We start from the raw sequence: 4,703 nt of genomic DNA on the forward strand, positions 1-4,703 counted from the left end.
CACTCTCAACCACCTCACAGCATGATCAGCTCTGAAAGACGCCAGGTACTCTGAAAGATGGCCTCAAGGACTCCCAGTGACTGATGCTGCACCAGCAGGAGATTCTGGCACATCCTTGGACCCCACATCACTGAACCCAGCTCCCTCTTCCTCAACTCATGGTGCCCTTACCAGCACCCGACCTGTGCAGTCACCTGGGGCAAGCAATGTTGGCAGGACCCAGTTCCAGCCCATCTAGGACAGCTTCCAACAGGTCCTGAGTTACTGACTGATCCCTTAACGATCCCAGACGGAGGCAGGGGAAGGGCCAGGCCTGCACCATTGCTGTCACGGTCTTCGTGTGGCCCCCATCAAAGGCTTCAGTGGACAGTGTTGGGAAGAGGCCCACAGGAAGCTCCTCCAGGGCATGTACTGCCGAGTCTCTGTTACTCAGCACGCTCTGTGATGCAAGAGCCAAGAGGCTGAGAGGGTCCTGTCTGCTCATCTCCACGGACCTGCAGCAGGGAAGGGAAGGCCCTGTATGGGTTTTCACAGCACTGAGCCTCCTTCTTTTGGGCCAGAACAACCCAGGCCTCAATCACTCACCACAGCAGGAACCCCAGGTTGTCCTCGGCCCCTCCTTCCATCCTGCAATTTCTAGTCATAAATCTCCAGCCCTTTCTCTGCTGGTGTCAGCCCAGGGTTCCCTGGCCCTCAGAGCAGTTGGCTGAAATGAGAATAATTAGGGTTTTATCTCTGTCCCTCATTGGGCTTCAGAAAGTATAAGTTGTTCCAAACTTAATTTCTTGAGCTTTCCCGAGGATCACCACCACCTCCAAGGTGACTTTAAGGAACACGACTGAACACCCAGTCTCTTACTGTAGGCCAGTGGTAAGAGGTCAGATCCTGAAGTTTTGTCTGCCTTCTCTGGCAAGCAGGGTTTCTAAAATAGTGACCACAGCTTTCCACATGTTCTCACCTCTCCTCTGTCCCATTATATGGAGTGAATTGCTAACTCACACTCCACCAGGCTTCAGTGCAGTTCAGAGATGAGAAAACTTTCAAAAACATCAACAAGATATAAAACTCTTCTTACAGGGCTAGTAAAATTTTGACACAAAATGTCGGAAAAAGACAAGAGAAAGGAAAATTATAGTACAATCCCATATGTAAGTATAGATTCTTAAAAGTCCTGAGTAAAATATTACCAAGTGGAACAGTGTTTTTTAAAGTAGCAGGATCACAAAGGGTTTCTTCCAGGAATGAAAGAGTGCACGTTAGAGCACCTGTCAGTGAACTTCTGATTACACTGGACAAGTGGGCATCCGTGCTCTGAGCTGCCACCTGAAAACCCAAACGAAGTAAAGGAAGATCTAAAACCAGGAAGCCAACAGAGGATGAATCAGATATCCCCACTCCTCCAGAAAAAGCAAAGTTTTGCATTCTGGAAAAAGGTGAATTAGAGGAACTAGTACGCAGACCACAGAAGCCAAAACCTAAGCCTACAGGGGTGGCGAAGTCAGTAAAAAATCAAGTGCAGGACCTGCAAAGGCCTCAGGTGTGAGACACCTAAGTACAGCCCTGGGCAGGAACCAGAGACCTGGCCAGCACTGGGGCACTCGGGGAGTCTCTACAGCACATGCATTTACTTCTGCCACCAGCACGGCCAGCAAGTCACACCGTGGGCCCAACCTTCCTCCACTTCCTGCCTTGACTCTGCTCTGCTGCACCCTGGAGCAGCCCTAAGCTCTCACCCCATAGCAGGCTGCTCTTCCATGGGGTACACAGGGGGTGCGCTAGGGCAGGCTTGGCAAATGATCATTTTAACAACCAAAACACTAGGTTCTGAGCCGACGGAACCTTCTCTATTGGAGCATTTCCCACGTCTGTATGCCTGAGAAGGGGCACCTGCTGAGGGAGGCTCAGGCCTGGGGGCAGCCTGCGGAGCAGACAGGGCAGGAGAGGGAAGCACCAGGCCCCTGTCACAATCCACCAATTGTTCTGAAGGCAGAGATCCTCTGAAGCAGCTAGAGCCCTTGCCAAAGAGGTGGCTATGACAAGTTTGAATCCTCCTCTCTGCGCTTCTTCTGAAACGTCCCATTTCTCTGAAGGAATAGCCCACAGGAAGCCACATGCCTGGGACCCTCAGGGGCATCTCTGCCCTTGCCCCTCCTCTGAGGGCAGAGCGCCACGCCTCCACCACTCAACTACCAAACTCTCCATGAGGGATCATAGGGGCCAGAGAAGAGATTCCCAGGACAGAGTACAGTAAGCGCTCAGCACACTCCCCGTGAGACAACATCCTTCCCCCTCCCCTCCCAAAGCCTGTTGGCCTAGACAAGCTCCTTCCCCCCAGATGCCTTTCTTATGAGGAGCCATTCACACCTCCAGCTTCTCCCACTGAAGCCTGAAGCATCTCCCTGCTCAGTACCTGAGGCATCCTCACCTATCCCCCTCCAGTTGAGGCGGGTGTTGTAAGTAGCCCATGTTTCACCTGTCACACGGATTTCCTCAGGGCCTCCTCCTAGATTCCAAGGCAGCTTCTCCTCCCCACTGGGATTTTCAGCCCAAGGACCGTGAATCTCCATCCAGCAGGATGTAAGGAGCTGAGGCCTCTGGTTCCTGTGAGCAGCCAATGATCTCAGATGCTCCTTTTCTCGTCCGTGAAAACCAGGATTTACAGTTGGCCTACTCCCACCAGGTACACGGCTGAATGCACGTCACCTGTTTGGAAAGGGGCTCTCCTGGGATTCCAGTGGCCTCTAATCCTGGGGGAGACAGAGGAGGAAAGCTAGTGAGATCAATTAAAGTCTTGGCCGCTGCAGCTGGTCTTGTTTCTCCTCACAATGAGCTGCCACCTCTGTCGTCCTTGGTAGCTTGCAAGGTGGTCTGAGGGGTCTGAGCCCCTCTTCACTATGCCTTCTCTGGCTGCACTTGTCTTTTGACTGTCACAACTGGGCAAGGGAATACTGTTGCCTTGATAGAGGCACCAAAAGGATCACTTGGGAGTCAAACATATTCCTCTCCACCCCCTGGTTTAAAAGCAGCCCTATCTCCTCATGATGCGGGGGCTCCTTTCCTTGTCAACTGGGTGCCTGACACAAAGAGGATAAAGCATTCAGCTGGCACTCTTCTGTTGCCGGGCCTAACCAACTTTATGACTTGGTGGGTTTGACAAAGCTTACCTCATGACAGGCAGTTCTGGACATGCGGTCACCTCATGTCCCACGGTCCTCCACCAGGGCCCAGCAGCACTGCAGGAGTTGTTTTACAAAACACATATAATTCACCACTGCAGACCACAAAGCCTTGCCCCAGACCCCTGGAAGCCGGCACTGTGACTCTCCTGCTGGAGCTTGCCACAGATTCTATATGGCATATTCTCCTACCACTGACACCTCCAATCTCCTATGTTCTGCTGAGTCTCATGGCTCAAGCGCAGGGCTGCATTCATGGCAGTCTGGACTCTGCTACTCTGCAGAGAACTTTCCTACTCCGGGTTGCACTCAAAGGTGGTCTTTTGTGTCACCCCATATATTGGCCAGAGGAGTGTTCTCAGACGTGGAACGTGCAGTCTCCAAAACCTGTAGTGTTCTATCAGGCATCATGCTTCCTTCTTCGCCACAGGAGGTGCAAGATGTGATTGTTCATCTTTCATTTTGGATGATATGACCTAGCATGCCCTCGACCCCTGGGGGCATTCAACATTGTTCTTACATGGCAGGTGCTTGACCCCTCATATGGATCAGCTCCTACTCTGCAGTGCATGTTTCTTACCAAGATCTCCAACACGCCAGCCATTTCTTGCTAATCTAACTCGATTAGCATGTCATCAAAGTGAATCAATGCCACATTCTGTAGATGCCCAGATGACAGATGGTCCAGCTGTCTTTGGACTATGACAGAGGGTGGACGGGTATAATCCTGGGGCAAAATTAAATGCATACTGTCGTCTGTTCCATGTGAATGCAAATGGTATCTGATAGGGATAGAACAGAACACATTCACCAATGAATGTCTGCATCCCATATACCTGAGGCGCCACTAATCGGCTCAAGGAAAGGGAGCACATCTGGCACAGCAGCTCAACTGGGGCTTCTAGTTGGGTAAGTTTATAGAAGTCTCAGCCAACCTCCAGGATGAATCTGGTTTCTGCAGGGACAGATTGGTGAATTATATGGAACTATGACAAGGACCACCACCCATGAGTCCTTTACATCCTAAGAGTGGCACAATTTTCCATCATGCCTCTTAGGATGTGGTACTGCTTTTTATTTACTATCTTGACCAGGAGTGGGAACAATTACAGAGGCCTCCATTTGGCCTTCCCCATCACAATAGTTCTTACCCCACAGATGAAAGACCCAATGTGAGTATAGCATCAACTTCCAAATGTTCTATTCCAATTACACATTTGCAAACTGGGTAATGACACAGTATACCCATTGTGAGCTGATCTCGGCCAGGATTCTATTTATTACCTGGCTCTCCATTCTAACAGTGGGCCACAATGATGTTTTGGATCTCCAGATATCAGCGTCAACTCTGACACTATGTCCAGCAATATTCAAATTGTTTGTATATTCCCCTTTCGCTGGTCCAATCCTCAAATTGCTTGTATATTCCAATTCCCCTTATTTACACTTAGCCGAGTCTGGTAGCCAGCCTCCAAATTGGCTGCAATGATTCTTGCCTCCTGGTATTCATGCTCTTGTGAAGTCCCC

The sequence above is a fragment of the Balaenoptera acutorostrata genome, chromosome 13 (assembly GCF_949987535.1).
Source record: "Balaenoptera acutorostrata chromosome 13, mBalAcu1.1, whole genome shotgun sequence".
Taxonomy (NCBI): Eukaryota; Metazoa; Chordata; class Mammalia; order Artiodactyla; family Balaenopteridae; genus Balaenoptera; species Balaenoptera acutorostrata.